This window comes from Carcharhinus amblyrhynchos, chromosome 31, assembly GCF_965287045.1.
Source record: "Carcharhinus amblyrhynchos chromosome 31, sCarAmb.v2.hapA, whole genome shotgun sequence".
In the NCBI taxonomy this organism is placed as follows: Eukaryota; Metazoa; Chordata; class Chondrichthyes; order Carcharhiniformes; family Carcharhinidae; genus Carcharhinus; species Carcharhinus amblyrhynchos.
Window position 1 is genome coordinate 2,629,532 of NC_137354.1, and position 21,004 is coordinate 2,650,535.

Genomic DNA, 21,004 nt, shown 5'->3' on the forward strand with positions numbered 1-21,004 from the left:
TTACCTGGGAAGTACAGAAATTAAAGGGCATCGTGCAAAGTGCCACAGATATGAAATCTGTGAGGTCACTGTCGGTATTTTTGTGTATCTGTTGTCAGCTCCGGATTTGTGCTACTGCTGGTTGGCAGTGCTGGATATTTTGAAGGTTACTTTGTGGACACCTGTCCTTGCTGTCACGTTGAGGGAATGTTTTAGTACAGTAGAGGGTCACAATAGGAAATGTTGGTACTCAGAGGGACCTGCGTGTTATGTCCAAGATTTACAGAAAATTAATAAATAGGTACAGCAAGCAATTAAGTCGACAAATTGTCTGTTAGTCTTCATTACAGAGGGTTTGGAGTACAAGACGAAAGAATTCTTATTGCCTTTGTGTAGGACCATGGTGAGAACACACCTGGAATGCTGTCTACAGTTTTAATCTTATAGGAATACAAGAAAAAGAGCAAGAATATGCCATTCGGCCCATCAAGGCTGCTCTACCATACGATACAACTGTGGCTGATTTTTTGCTTCAATTCCATTTTCACACCCACTCCCCATAGCCCTGAATTCCCGGAGAGACTAAAAACCTGCCTATCCCAGCCTGAAATGTAACCAACAATGGAGTATCCATAATCCTCTGTCTTAGAGTATTCCAAAGATTCACAACTCTTTAAGTGAAGCAATTTCTCCTCATCTCTGTCCTAAATGATTAGCCCCTTATCCTGATGCAGTGCCCTTGTGTTTTAGGTTCACCAACAAGTAGAAACAATTTCTCAGTGTCTACCCTAACAAAGCCCCTCACAGTTTGTAGGTTTGAATGAGATCAAATTCCATAGAATATAAGCTTTTCAAAACAGGACAACCCACTGATCCAAGAGATCAATTGAGGGAACCTCAGCTGTACTACCTCCAGTGCAAGTATATTCTTTCTTAAAAGTGGAGATCAAAACTACACACAGTACTCCAGATGTGGTCTCAGCAAAACCCTCTCTCCTGAGCAAATAAAGGATATACTTGCCTGCAAAGGAGTGGGATGCAGGTTCACTGGACAGATTCCTGAACTGAGGAGATTGTCCAAGAAGAAAGATTGAATATATATTCCATGCAGTTTAGAAGCATCAGGGGTGGTCTCATTGAAACAGAAAACATTGTTAAGAACTTGATCGGGTAGATGTTGGGAGGGTGTTTGGCATGATTGGTGCTCCATGTTTCTTCAGAAGGAACTCTTCAAAATGCAGCTGATGAAAGTACAACAAAACTTTCTCCAATTTATAAATCAAAGAAAGGGTTTAATAAAGAAACATCATTATTCCAAACTTAGGGCCTCATCCTGGGCCACTCCAAACTCTCCACAATTCTACATAGTTCCTTTTTTATACTGAATCAGCTGGTCAGCTGACTATTACATCACTCTGTAATTGGTTCCATGGTTTACTGGGTCAGCTGACCCTTACATCTTGTTCCCATTGATCACATTACATCCAATACAAAGTTGTCACCGGTTACATTCTAACACTTTAAAGTCCAGTGCTTGGGTCACATTCTCAGAATGAGCAGTCAGCCATTTGGTTCTGGGATAAGGAGGTATTCCTTAACTCAATTGGTTGTGAAACTTTTGAATTGTCTACTACAGGGAGGTATGGACACCCGGTTACTGAGTAAATTCAAGACAGATCTCGACAGGTTTTTGAGCGCTAAGGGAATGGGGATAGGGAAGGAAAGTAGAGTTGAGGTAAACAATTTGCCATGATATTATTGAATCAGAAAGCAGGCACCTAAAGTGAATGCTCTTCTTCTGCTCCTATTTCTTATCTTTTTATTTTCTTATGTTCAAAATGCCTGAGCACCTTGTACCACTTTGCCAGGCTAGTGAGCTGCTGTATTTCAGCTCGTTTGACTGAAGACATACCAGTGAAAATTATGTCATCGATTTCCTTCTGGAAGTGTGCCAATATTTTCAGAAGGTCCGACACACAAAATGAAGTTTGAAAACTGTTATCTTGACCAGCTGATTTCACTTGGTGAGATTAAAGTTAGTTGGTGTGGGAAATAGTAAACTCCAGAACTTTTCACAGACACATTATTGGAACAGAGTACTTTTCTGCAACTAAACTTGAAGTATATGACCTGAGTTGGCTTAGAGTGTTTAAAAGGTGTGGTGGATGTTACGATCCCAGCTGATGTCGCTACTGCACAGTCAGATCCTGGAGCGGACCCTGGCTCAATAGACTGTAATGTTTAATTTTTGCTTTGGGATGTAGATGAACAGACTCACAGGATGGCTCATTAACCTTTACTACAATAACAAAATATTTATTAAACAAGAAATTATTAATTATAATATACCACTCCTTCACCCCAGCTGCACCTTGACAGATATTTACAGATTTATAAAGGTTAACCCCTTCTTTCAGTATTGTACTGCCCTGGAACACCATATGTGTTCAAGCTTGTACACAATCTCACAGGTACCCAACTATGCCAACAGAACACTTTTCAAAGGCTGTATTAAGGAGTCACCAATCTTAGAGTCACCACAATGTCTGGCTTTTCGCTAGCTGACTTCTACAGGTCTGAACCTTGTAGCTATGTGGCATGGTGGCAAAGTGGTTAGCACTGCCTCCTCACAGCCCCAGAGACCTGGGTTGGATTCCTGCCTTGGGTCTGTGTGGAGTCTGCACATTCTTCCCATGTCTGCGTGGGTTTCCTCTGGGTGCGCTGGTTTCCTCACACAGTCTGAAAGACATGCTGGTTAGGTGCATTGGCCATGTTAAATTGTCCTTCACTGTATCTGGACCAAGCACTGGAGTGTGGAGACTAGGGGATTTTTGCAGTAAATTCACTGCAGTGTTAATGTAAGCTTACTTGTGACATTAATAAGTAAATACTGTGAGCCTCTCTCTGTCCCTTTCTTTAACATCATTGAATGGTAGCTTTGTCGCTTTGACTTCAGTCTTCCTGGGACTCCTCAAGCCTTGGTTTCTGGAAATTTCTGTTCTTTGACTTTTGGGACTTGCTGCCTGCTCTTATTTTATTATCTTGCCTGCACTGGCAGTTTCTGGGAGAGCTGCTCTCTTCTGGGTTATCTGGTTCCAATTGAACTCTTAACAGTTTCTGCTTTTAGTTTGGGCCTCTGCATGCTAAGCAATAATTTAATTTTGTTGAAAGTCCGTTATTGCTTTTATGTCATAAATCTTCAATTACAATGCAGGCGAAGTTTAAAACGAAACTAAAATGCAGAGCCATGCAGGCACCTTTGTTTAACATGAAGCTAAACTAAAGTTTTAACCCTTCCTTAGCACACAACTTCAAAAACACAAATTCAACTGAAACTTAAACATATCTTATTTCTAACACCCACAATACAAACATAAATTATTTAAACTATCTCTACTTCCTAACATAGAGAATATCTCCAGCTGTTCAGACAATGAAAGGCTGAGAAATACAGAGTAGGAATGCTCCAGTCAAGTCAATATCTGGGCTGTGTTAGGTGATCTCAGCAGGTCTGGCATTTTTGGGGTCTTAGTACTACTGGGTCAGTGAGGGAGAAAACCTACTTGCAAATTTAGTGTAAAGTCATGGAAAGAATACATCGAAGAAGTTTTTTTCTGAGTACTAGTATTTTATTGTTTTCTAAAATATTGTCCTACTTTCTGTTTTATGTGTAAGTTATTGTCTGTTGAGCTAATTATAAAGATTTACTTTCCACTATGTAATTAAAAGTGTTGGGAGATCACTTTCACTCATCCCACAGACAGGAAATAATCCTTTCTTCTGCTGGATGTTCTACAAAGGATTTGGATTTGAGGCACCCAGTTGTGGTTGTGGGGAAGTGAAGGGCTGTTTAAACACTGCATGTAAGAGTAACTGTGTGTTTGGTGCTTGGTCTGTAGTGATGCCAGCTGGCTTAGACTATAGTGTTCTGTGGTGGATGCAAGCTCGAGTATATTGCTAACATATCACTGCAGGATCTGAAGAATCGTTCTTTGCACAAAAAGCTGTGGTAAAAGTGGCATGAGATTTGTTGTAATGAGATAGTACAATCATGAAGTCTTTACCATAAAACTCTCTCAGTATCCAGCATTCTGTGGCAAGACCTTCTTTGCATTTCCTCATTAAATATTTTAAGCTAATGATACATCTTTCATGATGTGGAGATGCTGGTGTTAGACTGGGGTGGGCACAGTAAGAAGTCTCACAGCACCAGGTTTAAGTCCAACAGGTTTATTTGAAAACATGAGCTTTCAGAGCGTTGCTCCTTCATCAGATGAGTGAGTGACCACTCACCTGAAGGAACAGGACTAGGGGGCACAGCCTCAAGATAAGGGGGGGGGCAGTTTAGATCAGAGTTGAGGAGGAACTTCTTCACTCAAAGGGTGGTGAATCTCTGGAATTCTCTGCCCGTTGAAGTGGTGGAGGCTACCTCGCTAAATATATTTAAGACACGGGTAGATAGGTTTTTGGTAGGCAAGGGGGTTAAGGGTTATGGGGAGAAAGCGGGAAAGTGGAACTGATCCACTTCAGATCAGCCATGATCTTATTGAATGGTGGGGCAGGCTTGAGGGGCTAGATGGCCTACTCCTGCTCCTATTTCTTATGTTCTTATGTAACAGTGCTTCAAAGCTCGTGATTCCAAATAAACCTATTGAATTTTAACCTCCCTCCCTAACAGCATGGTGGGCGTACATACACCTCAGGGCCTACAACAGTTCAAGAAGGCAGCTCAGCACCACCTTCTCAAGGGCAATTAGGATGAGCAATAAATGCTGGCCTAGCCTGTGACATACATATCCTGTTCTGGTTGTTTAAAAGAGCTATCCATCGCTCCTTCTCCCATAGCCTTGCAAATTTTCCCCATCAAGTATTCATCTACTTCTCTTTTGAAAACTATTAATGAATCTGGTTTTATTGTCTTTTTGGACAGTGCATTCCAGGTTATAATAACCTGCTGCATAAAACAGATACTCCTCATCTCCCCGTTTATGGGGAAGGAGCAGTAAGACCCATTGTTCATGGCAGGGTATCCCTTGTCACAACAACCTGATACCTAAAAATACTCCAAACATCTCTTCTAACAATAATCTCAAGTTCACAAAGTTATTGATTTACTGACCAATGCAAGTAGCTTATCTCTATTTACTTTATCAATACTTTTGGTTCCAATTATGAGCCCCTCTACCAGCTTTTCCCTTACGGTAGCCATGACTTTTTGTGGCATCATGACTCTCTGGTTCATCTTTGTAACTAAAGCTAGTCATTTCTGGAATCATCTTTATCATTTCATTCAAATGTTTTACCACGACGTGAATGTGGTACTGATAGAACATAGAACATAGAGCATTACAGCGCAGTACAGGCCCTTCGGCCCTCGAGTTACACCGGCCAGTGGAATCAATCTAATGACCCTCTAACCTAAACTATTCCAATGTTATCCATATGCCTATCCACTGACCATTTGAACACCCTTAAAGCTGGCGAGTCCACAGCTGCTGCAGGCAGGGCATTCCACACCCTTAATATCCTCTGAGTAAAGAACCTACCTCTGACATCCGTCCTATAATTACCACCCCTTAATTTAAAGCTATGTCCCCTTGTGTTAGCCATCACCATCCTAGGAAAAAGGCTCTCACTATCCACCCTGTCTAACCCTCTGATCATCTTGAATGCCTCAATCAGGTCACCTCTTAACCGTCTTCTTTCTAATGAAAACAACCTCAAGTCCCTCAGCCTTTCCTCATAAGACCTTCCCATCAACAGTGACTGTACACATCTATCGGATCCTAAACACAGAGCTCAACCTCACTTCCAACAAAGTATACAAACTGTTCAGCAAGTGGAACTAAAGAGCAAGCGTAACACGTGTGTTAAACTATGAAGCTAGTCTCTACCTGCACTGTCCAAAAAGTGATCCGATCATCCAGTCCTTGTGCAATCCTTTTGATTCTCAACCCATTGAAATCAATAGGATTGCACTGGGTGGGTTCCACAATGTGGAGATGCCGGCGTTGGACTGGGGTAAACACAGTAAAAAGTCTCACAACACCAGGTTAAAGTCTAACAGGTTTATTTGGTAGCAAAAGCCATTAGCTTTCGGACCTCTTGCTGCCCTGACGAAGGAGCAACGCTCTGAAAGCTAGTGGCTTTTGCTACCAAATAAACCTTTAATCTGGTGTTGTGAGACTTCTTACTAGGTTCCACAAAGAGCAGTTGATTCGCTCCACCAGGCTGTTGCCCAGGTTGAGAAGGTGAAAGTTATTCTTTGTGTGTAGTGTAGATCCATGAAATACACCTGTTCAAATCAACATTATAGAACCATATAACCAGAACTATATTTAGTTAAACTCTCAACACAAGCTCGTGACATATGGCACTATCTCAGTCCTAAACAAGCTCTCATGTATTAACTATGCAATGACTCACACAGCTCTGGGTTTAGACAGTTTCAGGTATGGGAACAGTACTGAATGTTCAATAGTTGGACTAAAAAAAGCTTCAGACATTATTCAATGACCATGTGCCACAAACTGATTATTTTACAGAGTTCTCCAGGTTATCCCAAATCCTAAATTGTAATTCAGACATTTAATTTCTTCCTTAATCAACAAAAGAATATGATGAAGAATCTGACAGGAGTAAATGTTGTAAATATATTTTCTTTAATAAACACAAATCCATTTTTTCTTCATAGGAAGTGAATCATTTTCATCAGTGCTATTTAAAGTCCAACTTGGCTATATTAAAGTCCTTATATCACAAAGTAAATATAGAAACACAGATTGCCTCAGGATCCAGATGATCCTTTTTTGTTGTGAAACCATACAAACTGGATCTTACAAAATGAATTGAAGCGTATTGCAATTGTGATCTAGACAGAGAAAGAACATAAGAAACATAAGAAATAGGAGCAGGAGTAGGCCATCTAGCCCTTCGAGCCTGCCCCGCCATTCAATAAGATCATGGCTGATCTGAAGTGGATCAGTTCCACTTTCCCGCTCTCTCCCCACAATCCTTAATTCCCTTGTCTATCAGAAACCTATCTACCCATGACGTAAATAAATTTAGCAAGGTAGCCTCCACCACTTCAACGGGCAGAGAATTCCAGAGATTCGCCACCCTTTGAGTGAAGACTCCGTTCTAAACTGCACCCCCCCTTATCTTGAGGCTGTGCCCTCTAGTCCTGCTGTCCTTTCTAAGCAGGAAGAATCTCTCTACCTCTACCCTATCCATCCCTTTCATTATCTTATACATCTCTATAAGATCCCCCCCTCATCCTTCTAAACTCCCATGAGTACAGACCCAATTTATTTAGTCTCTCTTCATAGTCCAACCCCCTCATCTCCGGTATCAGCCTAGTGAACCTCCTCTGCACTCTCTCCAAGGCCAAAATATCCTTGCGTAAGTGCGGTGACCAAAACTGCATACAGTACTCCAGCTGCAGCCTCACCAGTGCCCTGTACAGTTGCAGCAAGACCTCCTTGCTTTTATATTCTATCCCCCTCGCTATGAAGGCCAGCATCCCATTCGCCTTCTTGATCACCTGCAGACTGGGTTTTTGTGACTCATGCACAAGGACCCCCAGGTCCCTCTGCACCGTAGCATGCTGCAGCCTGTCTCCCTTTAAATAGTAATCCCTCCTACTATTATTTCTGCCAAAGTGGATAACCTCACACTTGCTAACAACTCTGGAAAACTCCGGAGAACTCTGTAAAATAATCAGTTTGTGGCACATGGTCATTGAATAATGTCTGAAGCTTTTTTTAGTCCAACTATTGAACATTCAGTACTGTTCCCATAACCTCACACTTGCTAGTCCTTGCCCACTCACTCAGCCTATCCAGATCCCTCTGCAGATTTCCACACCCTCCGCACAATTTCCTGTAGCTACATCGGGACACTAAGATACTGACCAACGGGAATAAGTACTCCAAATCTCTGCACTTTCTTTCACTTGCTTGATCCAGATGAGTTACTGGAGAAAATGGGGAAAGAAATCTGGACAACACATGTTACACAACCCAAGTCTAGATGCTGATGATCCAGCCAAAGATGTTTGGCAACACTTCTATCGAGATGTTGGATAGCTTAGTTTTTGTTGGAGGAAGGAGCAGAAAGGAAATTATTCAAAGTTCCACTCCCGAGTATTTGTATTCACAAGTTAATTTTTTTAAACATGTAATCATCAATATTAGTCAGATTCCACTTAATGTATTCAATATCACATTAAATGTAGGGGAAATGTTTCCAATAGTTTCACATATCAGGTAGCTCCCTTGGTTGATACTGAGGATAATTGTTCCCCAGTTGCCATCCCAACACAAAGGGTTAGACCAGAGACTGTTCTATGTTATATGCTGTTGTTACATGTCATACAAAACACTTATTATTCACGAACAATGGAGCTAATTAAATCTTTCCTTTAAGGACAGTGAGAACACAGTGGCTTCATTCTCTTAGCAGTTAACTATGCATGTTCCTCGAAGCAGTGTTGTTTTATTATAACATCAGGAAGAAATAACTTGCATTTATACGGTGCCTTTCACAACTTCAGAATGTCAGAAAGCACTTTGGAATCACTGAAGCAGGCTTGTAGTGACAGGGCAGCCAATGTGCACACAGGAAGCTCTAACAAACAGCCTTAGTGATGTTAGCTGAGGGATAAACAATGGCCAGGACAATGAGGACAGGCAAACACTGATCCAAGGCTGGGCACAAACTCAGTAATAAGCTCAGTTTCTGATTTACTTAAATAAAAGCAGCACAGGTCTCTTTTAAAAATATATATATGAATAATCACCAAGAGTTGTAGCGAGAGGAAATAATGATAATTAAAGGAATGTGATGTGGTGGAGAGTTTGAAAGACTGACATTTGCGGATATGATTGATTCACGTGATGTGCTACCTCAGTGCCTGTTGCAGCAGCAACCAAAACCACAAGCTGCCAGGAGGTGACGTCATGCCTGTAAGCCTCCCATCTGTAAAGATCGAGCAAGATCATAAGTGGGGAGCTAAAATCATAGAGGAGTAGATTCAGAGTGAAGGTGAATCAAGCTGCTTTTCTGGATATTATAGGCTGAGGAATAGCATTGAACAAGTACTCAGAGCAGGCAGTCCACCTGTTCACTGAGCTTTGGAATAATATAGTAAGAAGTCTCACCATGCCAGGTTAAAGTCCAACAGGCTTATTTGGTGGTAAACACCATGAGGTTTCGGAACGCTGTTCCTTCGTCAGGTCACCAATTCAGTTTGATCTCGTTTATCCTCTGGCTACTACAGAAGGAACTTCTTCACACAAAGGGTTGTGAATCTGTGGAACTCCCTGCCCAGTGAAGCAATTGAGGCTACCTCACTGAATGTTTTTAAGACAAGGATAGATAAGGTTTTGAACAGTAAAGGAATTAAGGGTTATGGTGAGGGGGCGGGTAAGTGGAGCTGAGTCCAAGAAAAGATCAGCCATGATCTTATTGAATGGTGGGGCAGGATCGAGGGGCCGAATGGCCTACTCCTGCTCCTATTCTTATGTTCTTATGTAACATTAGCAGAGAGTAAGATGTGGGACTTCTGGATTACCCCTCAGCCTCTCATCTCCTCCACCAGCTCCCTCTCTTTCTTCCACCACCTCCCCACATCCATACCCCCATCTCCTTCCTTTCCCCTTTCCTCCCTATCCTCTTTCTCTCTTCTTCCCAAGTCCTGCTCCCTCCCCCATCTTCTCTCTTTCCCTTCTCCGTTCCCTTCCTAAGTAATGCAGAGAGGTGAAAGGATTACTGTGTTTCTGATATCTGACATAAACTCCCAGCTGTCTGAGCTTCTCTTCCAAAGGCAATCTTTCCATGAAGACAACGAACCTGTCTTTTTCATCTTCAAGCTGATTTGTTGGGGGTTTTTTTCAGTAAGATCCTAAACTGACTTTGCAGCAATGTGGATTGCTCTCTTCCCACTCCATGTACTATTTCTGGACAGTGAAAAGTTGGTTGTGCTGGAAGAGTTTTATTTTTACCTGTGGCTTAACATACCACAGCATATGTACACCCACATCCTTCATATATAGACTGGAAGGAGAGGGGGAGGGCAGGAGAATTGGGGAAAGAGTGGCAATGAATCTAAAGTCACGTAACTACAATACCAGACGATGCTATTATGGGATGGAATCTTTGGAGCAGGTGCAATCCAGACCACAAGTGCATTTTAAGTGCAATATTTAACTATTTGATTATCAGCAAAGTCGAGTATAACTTTGAGGAAGCCAGTCATTGGATCACGTTGAGACACCCTGGAGTTGATTGAAAAGAAGGGTGGGATACAGGGTGCGAGAGAAAGACCCGTGGAGAGTTATTCTTAGTTAAATTAATGTTGCAATATTGATGGCTCATCAGTTGTGGCTCGGTGAGTAACATGCTCACCTCAAAGTCCGATGTTTGTGGTTTCAACTCCCACTCCAGAACCTTGAGCACGATGATTTAGACTGACACTGCAATGCAGTACTGAAGGACTGCTGCACTGTCAGAGGTGCCTCAGTCCTACGAGATGATAAACCACCTACTCTTTCAAACAGATGCAAAAGACCCAGCAGTATTCTTTGGAAGAAGAGCAGGAGAATCAAAATTTATTGCTCAACTCAAACCTAAAATAGATCACCAACCATTTTCACATTGCTGTTTGTGGAAAATTGCTGTGTGCAATTGCCTGCTACATTTCTGACATTACAACTATCACTAACTTCAGAAACACTTCACTAACTATGAAGTGTTCGGGGCATTGTGAGATAACGAAAGGTGTTATATCAATGTTAGTCTGTCTTCCTATATGTAATGAGCTCAGATTAGAATGTTAACTTGGGTTCCTCTATCAATTGTTGTTGAGCTGATATGTTTTTCCAGTTCTGTTTTATTTAAGATTATATTTAGCTGTTGGGGGAGGGCTGGTGGAGAGGGGAGTTTGCCCAGCTGACTCACATAACTAATATATGGTTGAAAATAACGCAACAGCATGGGTTCAATTCCTATTCTGGCTGGAGTGCACTTAGGACCCGTCTCCTCATCCTACTGAGAGTGGAAGCACCACTGACAAAAAACTGCTAAGGAAAGCACCTCAAACTGAAGCATTGAGCCAAGAAGCTGCCTTTGTTTGGAGCAATCATGGAATGGAAAATTTACATGTGTTGTGTTGAAGTGAATTTTAGCTTACAGACAGTAAACGGCAGTGTGCAGCAATAGGGAGTGACTTTATTTTCAAGAATACTCCCAATGTCCAAAGATTTCTTCAAACTTTGAGTTGATAAGCCATCAAGTATCAATAGTTCTCTGGGAATCTGCTATTTTAATGGAGTCATTAAACCATTTAAATGAATAATTTGTGAGGTAACATCCCAGTTTATGAAGTAAAACAGAAGGTTCTGGAAGAATCAGCAGTTCCTGAAGCATTTGTGGAGAGAGAAATAGAGTTAATGTTTCGAGTCCAATCTGACTCTTCATTGGACACGAGATTTGCCAGGTTCTTCCAGTTCTTTCTGTTTTTATTTCCACCTCTGCAGTATTTTGCTTTTATTTTCCTTATGTGTGATATTGCAACCTGAAAAATGCAATGGTGTGGAACTTTAGAGAAACTGAGTGAATTTCAGGATTAAGGAGATTTTTTTTCTTAATTTATTTGAGATGATGCTGGCAAGATTGTGATTTATTGTCCATCTCTAGTTAGCCTTGAGAAGGAGGTAGTGAGCCTTCTCCTGCCGTCTCTGTGTGTAAGTACACAGCGCTGTTCAGGACAGGACTCCAGGATTTTAATGCAGCAACAGTGAAGGAACAGCGGCGATACTGACCGAGTCAGGGTGTTGGGTAACATGGAGGGGAACTTGCAGGTATTGGTGTTCTCATGTGCCTACTGCCCTTGGTGTCTGAAGTGACAGAGGACAAAGGCGAGGGAACACTTTAAACTCCATGCTCCATTCACAGAAGACTAAGCTGTTACCTAGAGCTGAGAATAAAGCAAAAACTGCGAGTCCAAACTTAAAGCAGGATAATTGCCAATTTAAATTTCAACTCAGTTAGCTTTTGACTTGTGAATGGGCAATAAGGCTACACTTTCTGCTTTTCTGCTAAAGAAGAGTTTTGACTCTGACATCTAGAAAATTGCACTGTGATCTTTGTGATAATTACCAGGCAATTATCTGGCCTATTCCAAATATCGATAAGACCTGTGAGAGATTTGATTGTTAACCTTCTAAACGTTTCCTTTGCTGAAGGTGCTGATTCTGGCTCAGGCCAGGTATCTCACCCAACATTCTTTGTGTGTGAGTCGAGTTGCTGAAAGTTGTGATCTTCATCAACCACAGGAGAGGTTGTGAAATAACCAAATCCCATCCTGACCCACCGTGCAGGCAGGGAGATCACATGAACTTCACCTCCAGGCCCAAGATAAGTTATCTCCTCACCAATAAATATTTAAATTGAGGTAAAGAGGAAAGGAAGAAAATATATCAGGAAACAGAGAGACAAATATCATGACAGTGATGGAAGCCAGTGGAAATATATATGACTTTTAAAGTAGATCAGTGCTAAATGTTCCTTGTGTGAGAGGAACTGTGTCTCACTGCTTACTTGGCACGGGTATACATACATTCCAGATAAGTTACTGCCTTAAATAAAGTGTGTGTGGGGAGATAATGCATGTGAAATGATAGACATGTGTAGTGCCTGGGATGTGTGGACTGACTGGAATGACACCTGTCACTGAGCCACTGGCTGGTTTTGGCCACAGAGGGATTTGCCTTCAGCTTTCAGCCCAGCCAGGCAGCAGTGTTACATTGCAGAGACATACACTCGTCTGTCAGTAGCCCTTGTACTGAGCAATTTTTAACTGCATCAATCACTTCACTGTTCAGCTAAGCAAACACAAGTACTTTTAGATTTCAGATCCTATACACAAGGGTTTCACATTTACTTTTTATCTGATTGCTTTTTAGAGAACTGATTAAAAGCAGCTTCTTGATTCTGAGACATGAGGTAATATGTTGAATGAAGTCACACTGCTAGTTCCCATCTGCTGCTTGTGCACTCTGCTTCTTTTTCTCTTTGTCTAACTGTCAGGCGGTCACACTGATTGGCAAACACAGGTTTAACACCTCACTTAGCTACTGAAAAATAAGTTGATTTGTGCAAATGATTGTAACATAGCAAATGAAGCCTGTGACTCCAAATGACTTCTGACCCAGAATAATGTGGTGGGCTCTTTACTGCCCTCTAAGATGCTCGCTCAGTTGTATGAAAGCACGACAGAGAAGCTGAAAAGGAGTAATAGTGGACAGACCAGCTGACAATGACATCAGCAGTGGAAACAACAATGGCATACCCATGAAAAGTCCTCCTTTCTAAAATCTGGGGATTTGTGCCAACATTGGGAGAGCTGTCTCACAGACTAGTCAAGCAACAACCTGGCATAATCGTAGTCACGGAATCATAGCTTACAGATAATGTCCCAAACACCACTATGACCATCCATGGATATGTCCTGTTTCACCAGCAGGACAGCTCAGCAGAGTGTTGGCACAGTGGTATACAGAAAGCAGGAAGGTGCCCTGCGAGTCCTCAACATCAACACTGGACCTTTTGAAATCTCAAGGCATCTGGTCAAATAAGAGTAAGAAAACCTCCTACTGACCACTTCTTACTGCCATCCCAGAACCCACGAATCAGTACACCTCTATGTTAAAACCACTTAGAAATTGCATGAAGGTTGGCAAGGACACAGATGTACTCTGTGAGAGACTTCAATGTCCTTCACCAAGAATGGCTTGGTAGCATTACTGACTGAGTTGGCCAATTCCTGAAGGACATAGGCTGGGTCTGCAATAGAGGGAAAAACCTCTTTGACCTCATTCTCACCAATCTACCTGTCACAGAAGCATCAGTCCATGACAGCATGGGTAGGAGTGACTAACCCAGTATCTTTGTGAAGACAAAGTTCCAACTTCACATTGAGGATACTGTCTATTATATTGTGTGATACTACCACTGTGCACCATGGATAAATTCCAACACCTCAAAACTGAGCATCTATCAGGTGTTGTGGGCCATTAGCAGCAGCAGAATTGTACTCACGCACAATCTGTCGCCTCATGTCCTGATATTTCACTCACTCTATCATTGCCAGAAGATCAGCTCTGGTCCAATGAAGAGAACCAGAGTGCAGCTTGTACCAGGATTACCTAAAATAAGGTGCCAACCTGGTAAAGGTACAACACAAGACTATTTGCAAGCCAAACAGCAGAGGCTGCATGCAATAGACAGAGCTAAGAAATCCAACCAACTGATAGATCAAAGCTCTACAGTCCTGCCACATTCAATATTGAAGGGAAGTGGACAACTAAATAACAAACAGCAGGAGGAGACTCCACAAATCTCCTCATTCTCAATAATGGCCGACACAGCACACAAATGCAGGAAATAAGGCTGAAGAAAAGCTGAAATATTTGCAATCATCTTCAGCCAAAAGTGCAGTGTGGATGATCCATCTTGGCCTCCTTCTGAGGTCCCCATCATCTAGGTGCAAGTCTTCAGCCAATTCAATATGGTACAAAGGAATACTGAAAACACTGGATGCTGCAAAGACTATGAGCCCTTTCAACTTCCTGAAATCATACTGAAGACTTCAGCTCCAAAAGTAGCCACACCCCTAGCCAAACTGTTCCAGTGCAGCTACATCATTAGCACATACCTGACTTCTTTGATTGCATCTTCTAAACCCGTGACCATTAGCACCTAACAGGACAAGGACAGCAGATGTATGGGGACGTCACATCTACAAGGTCCTCTCCAAGCCACACACCATTCTGATTTGAATCTATATCTATTGCTTCACTGTCACTGGGCAAAATCCTGTAATTCCCTCCCTGACATTGCTGTGGGTGTACCTACAGTACATAGACTGCAACGGTTCAAGAAGGTAGCTTCCTACCACCTTCTCAAGGGTAATTAGGGATGCATAACAACTGCTTCAAGGATTTAACATAAAAGAATTTAAAAAAGTGGAGAAATTCATCACTTATTATCACAGTTCTGAAAAGTGTGATTTTAAGTGAAACAGTGCTTATGCTGATGTGAATAACTTCACATTTTTCATGTTATACTGCAATTGCCATGTATTTGCCAACTCACTCAACTTGTCCAAATTGCCTTGAAGCCTTTTTACATCCTCCTCATCACTCCGTTCACCGATTCTTGCGGTACCCCATTAATCACTGCTTGTCACAGAAACATAGGAACTAGAAGCAGGAGGAGGCCATTCGGCCCTTCCAGCCCCTGCTCCTCCATTCATTTTGATCATGGATGATCATTGAATTCAAAAACCTGACCCCCCCACCCCCACATCCCTTGATCCTTTTAGCATCAAGAGCGATATCTAATTTCTTCCTAAGATCAGACAATATTTTGGCCTCAACTACATTCTATGGCAGTGAATTCCACACATTCACCACCCTTTGGCTAAAGAAATTTCTCCTCACCTCAGTTCGAAAAGGTTTACTCCTTATCCTCAAATGATGACTCCTAGTTTTGGATCCCCCACCATCGGGAACATTTTTTCTGAATCCACCTTCTTTAACCCTGTTAGAACCTTATAAGATTCTATGAGATCCCCTCTCACTCTTCTAAGCTCCAGCGAGTGTAATCCGAACCAACTTAGTCTCTCCTCATATGACAGACCTGCCATCCCAGGAACCAGCCTGGGAAACCTTCACTGTACTCCCTCTATAGCAAGGACATCCTTTCTCAGATAAGAACACAAAAACTGCCAAAATACTCCATATGTGGGCTCACCAATGCTTTATACAATTGCAGCAAAACATCCCTATCCATATACTCAAATTCTCTTGTTACAAAAGCCAACATACCATTTGCCTTCTTTACTACCTGTGCACTTACTTTCAGCGACTGATGCACAAGGACACCAAGGGTCTCCACCTCTCTCAATTTACACCCTTTCAAGAATCTGTCACTCCAAAAAAGACTCATTTATTCCTTCTGTTTTCTGTCTGTTCACTAATTCTATGTCATATATATATGCCAATATATTACCTCCAATCCCAAGTGCTTTAACTTTTTACACTAATTCTTTATGTGGGACTTTATCAAAAACTTTCTGAAAATCCAAGAACTACATCCACTGGTTCACCCTTATCTGTCTTATGAGTTACATCCTCAAAAAAGCTCCAGTAGGTTTGTCAAAAATGATTTCCCTTTTATAAATTCATGTTGACTTTGGTTAATCTTGTTGATATTTTCTAAATATCCTGAAATTGCATCCTTTATAATAGACTCTAGTATTTTCCCTGTCATGGACATTAGGTAATTCTCTGTTTTCTCCCTCTCTACTTTTTTTAAATAGTGGGGTTACATTTGCCACCTCCAATCTGCCAGGACCGTTCCAGAATCTACAGCATTTTGGAAGAAGACAACCTACACATCCACTATTTCCATGTTCAGCTTCTTTAGTACTCTGGGATGTAGATTATCAGGCCCTGGGGATGTATTGGGTTACAATCCCATTAAATTCTCCAGCACTATATTCTTATTCATTGTAATTTCCTTCAATTCCACCTTCTCACTTGACCCTTGGTTTCCTTGCATTTCTGGGAAGTTATTTGTATTTTCTTCTGTTGATGCAAAACTGCAGTAGTTGTTTAATTGCCCTGCCATTTCTTTGCTCTGTATTATAAATCCTCCTGATTCAGGCTGTAGGGGATCCACACTTGTCTTCACTAATCTTTTTATTTTTAGACTAATAGAAATATCGACAATTCGTGTTTTATGTTCCTTGCAAGTTTACTTTCATACTCTATTTTTCCCCTCTTAATCAACCACTTGGTCCTCCTTTGCTAAATTCTGAATTGTTTGCTACTTTTTTGAGCAACTTTAAAATGATGTTTATTTATTCGTTGCAAGTAGGCTTACATTAATACTGCAATGAAGTTACTGTGAAAATCCCTAGTTGCTACAATCCAGTGCTTGTTCAGGTACACTGAGGGAGAATTTAGCATGGCCAATCCACCTAACCAGCACATCTTTCGGACTGTGGGAAGAAACTGGAGTACGTGGACAAAACCCAAGCAGACACGGGGAGAACATGCAAACTCTACACAGACAGTGACCCAAGCTGGGAATCGAACCCAGGTCCCTGGCGCTGTGAGGTAGCAGTGCTAACCACTGTGCTACTGTACTGTCCTGATTCCTCTTGGGATCTGATACTTAATTTATTTTGTTTGCCATGGTTGAACCATTTTTCCTGTTGTGTTTTTCCACGAAAAAGGAATGTATGAATGTTGCAATGCATGCAGTTATTCCTTAAATATTAGCTATTGCCTATCCATCGTCATGCCTTTTAATGATGTTCTCCAAGCTGTCATAACCAACTCATGCCTCATACCTTTATAGTTTCCTTTGTGTAGATTTAGGACCCTAGTCTTGGATTGGACTGTTTCATTTTCTTTCCTAATGATGAATTCCACCATTTTATTGTCACTCTTCCCTAAAGGACTCCACACAACAAGCTTATTAATTAACCCCTTCTCAATGCACTGTACCAAATCTAGGATAGCCTGTTCCCTAATTGGTTCCATGATGAATTGGTCTAAAAACATCTTGCTAACACTCCAGGAATTCATCCAACACAGTATTATTGCTAATTTGGTTTCCCAGTCTATATGTGGGTTAAAGTCACCCATGATTACTGTAGCATCCTTGTTACATGCATCTTGAATTTCCTGTTTAATGCCATTTCTGACATTACCACTCATGTTCAGAGGCCTACAGGCAACTTCCATTCATGTTTTCCACCCCTTGTTGCTTCTTAGCTCCACCCAGACTGATTCTACATCTAAATTTCCTGTAGCAATATCTTTTCTCACTATTGCATTGATTTCATCCTTCACTAACAATGCCACCCTGTTTCCATTTTGCCTGTCCTTCCTAAATACCAAATGCTCTTGGATTGTCAGTTCCCAGCCTTGGTCATCCTGCAGCCATGTCCCTGTAATTACAATCATATTGTACCTGTTTATATCCATTTGCACTGTTAATTTGTCTACCTTAATGTCAACGCACAGATATAGTGCCCTTAGACTTGACTTTTTAATATTTTCACATGTTGATTTGATTTATTATTGTCACATGTATTAATATATAGTGAAAAGTATTGTTTCTTGTGCACTATACAGACAAAGCGTATCGTTCGTAGAAAAGGAGATGAGTGCAGAATGTAGTGTTACAGTCATAGCTAGGGTGTAGAGAAAGATCAACTTAATGCAAGGTAAGTCATTCAAAAGTCTGACAGCAGCAGGAAGAAGCTGTTCTTGAGTTGGTTGGTACGTGACCTCAGACTTTTGTATCTTTTTCCCAAAGGAAGAAGGTGGAAGAGAGAATGTGTGGGGTGTGTGGGGTCCTTAATTATGCTGGCTGCTTGCTGAGGCAGCGGGAAATGTAGACAGATGTAGTCTAGACAATGGATGGGAGGCTGGTTTGTGTGATGGATTGGGCTATATTCACGACCTTTTGTGGTTCCTTGCGGTCTTGGGCAGAGCAGGAGTCATACCAAGCTGTGATACAGCCAGAAAGAAGGCTTTCTATGGTGCATCTGTAAAAGTTGGTGAGAATCATATCTGACATGCCAAATTTCCTAAGTCTTCTGAGGACATAGAGTGTTGGTGAGTTTTCTTAACTATAATGTCGGCATGAGGGGACCAGGACAGGTTGTTGATGATCTGACACCTAAAAACTTGAAGTTCTCGACCCTTTCTACTTCGTCCCCATTGATGTAGTGAGGGACAATCTCCTTCGTTCTGTTGACATTGAGAGAGAGATTATTGTTGCCACTTTTTTTGGACATCAGACTTTGTGAATCAGATTTGCCCATTACAAGTATTGTAAAAAGTGGAATTTGGTTCTTTTACACATTTCTGTAGCTATAAAAATGAATAAGAAATAAAATGATGTTGTTATCAGTTTGGGTGAGTTTTATGGTCAGATTTGCTATGTGTGTGTTCAACCTTGTTGTTCTCATTCTGTTTTGGAGAAAATTCCTTTTCCTTACTTCCAGATTGAATAAATCATTGATGTAAAGTCTGAGTTATTTACAGAAGGTCATTCATTATTTAAATCCTGTGCCTTAAAGTCTCTGCCTGTTGAATTCAATAAAAGAGGCTGATTTCATCGAGAAATTAAATTCTCCTCATCATGATCCTCTGTCAAACAATGTCATGGTGAACATCACAACATTAAGAGATTATATGTTCTCTGCAGTATTGAGGTGAAAAATCCTGGGCCATTGTTGACGGAATCAGCATTGAGTGAAGGATCCCGTTGTGGCTCTTGCACCTATTGAGTAGAGATGGCTTCTCAATGGGATTGACCTTATCTCAAATTGATGAGTTTGTTCATATTGCAGATGGCTTTCTGCTTTGAGTGCAATTGATAATGAGGGTGCAAATTGTTCTGTTTCTCCCAAGTGATATTTTTTGTGCGTCTTAGTTTCCAACTCAAACCTGTTTACCTGTTGCTAAATATAAGTCTTTATAAACTGATATAGTCGGATATAAACTAATGTAGTTGGACAATGTTTTAGAATTTAATATTCTTGCGTTAAAGATATTCCTGTATGTTTAATAGTCATAGCCTGTGAGTGACTGGATTTTAAATAATTCAAAATGACTTCTAAATAATCTATGCAGAATGTGTGTATACTCAGCAGTGTTGGAGTAAACAAACTATTTTTCAAAGTTTGAAAGCTTTTAATATGTGTGATTGTGTCATTATGCCTACAAAAAGAGTTTCATTTTTAGGTTTGAAACATACGTAGAAACATACTTTGAAAATAGAAGCAGGAGCAAGGCCATTCGGCCCATCAACTCTCATTCCATCATTCATTATGATCATGGCTGGTCATCAAATTCAATATCCTGATCCTGCCTTCCTCCGTGTCCCTTGATCTCTTTAGCCCCAAGAGCTATATCTAATTCCTTCTTAAAATCACACACCATATTGGCCTCAACTACTTTCTGTGGTAGTGAATTTCTCAGATTCAATCTCTGGGTGAAGAAATTTCTGCTCACCTGAATCCTAAATGGTTTAACCCTTATCCTCAAACCATGACCCCTGATTTTGGACTCCCCCACCATCCAAAATATTCTTTCTGAATATACCTCATTTAATCCTGTCAGAATTTTCTAAGTTTCTATGCGATCCGTTCTCTCTCTTCTAAACTCAAATGAGTATAATCCTAACTGACTTAGTCTCTCCTCATATGACAGTCCTGCTATTCACCAAGCCAGAATTTCCATGGAGTGGCAATCACAGACCACTTTGCTCCTATTTAGTAACACTTAAAATCAGCAACACTTTTCTCATCCAACCTTCCAACTGAGGCTGGGTGAGAATTGTACAGTGCAGTGTGTTCCTGGGGTATTAGTCCAGTACAGCAGAGTCAGGGGAAAGAAAGTCATGCCCATTCTTCATGGCACTTGCTGCTGTAAAACAGCTGAGTTTAAAGGTCCTAATACTTTGAGAAGCCAAAGTTAAGTGTGTAAGTAATTGGGTCGCATGGTGTGGGAGGGATCTGGTGGTCAGTTGTAGGGCAGGGAGGTCAGATGATCAGTGGGGGGATGAGTGGGGTTTTGGGAGATCAGTGGGTGGGTTCTGGTTATTAGAGGGGGTTTTCAAGGGGATCATAGGAGTTGCGCAGTCAATCGGGTGTGATGTGTGGTCAGTGGATGGAGTTGGGTGGTCTCTGTGAGGTGGCTGGTGGGGGATAGTCAAGGGTTGTGGGGCAGTCAGGTGGTCAGAAGGGTAGTCAGGGGTCCAGTGCAGGATTGGGGGTCCAGTGCAGGATTGGGGGTCCAGTGCAGGATTGGGGGTCGGTACTATGGTAACCCAGGAGTTAGAAGTGATTTTAATTCTTCTAATTTTCCAGTCAGAACCATCAACGTTGACTAAGGGATGGTCCCAGTTCAGCATAAGTGCCCAGTGGAAGTTTGAA

General features: G+C 41.4%; 1 protein-coding gene across 1 annotated transcript in view; it reads left to right on the plus strand.

Annotated features, from left to right (window-relative positions):
* Positions 1-21,004, plus strand: part of LOC145360365 (synaptopodin 2-like protein) — a 43,905-nt gene that overhangs the window by 6,648 nt on the left and 16,253 nt on the right. The gene's annotated exons all lie outside the window — the stretch shown is intronic.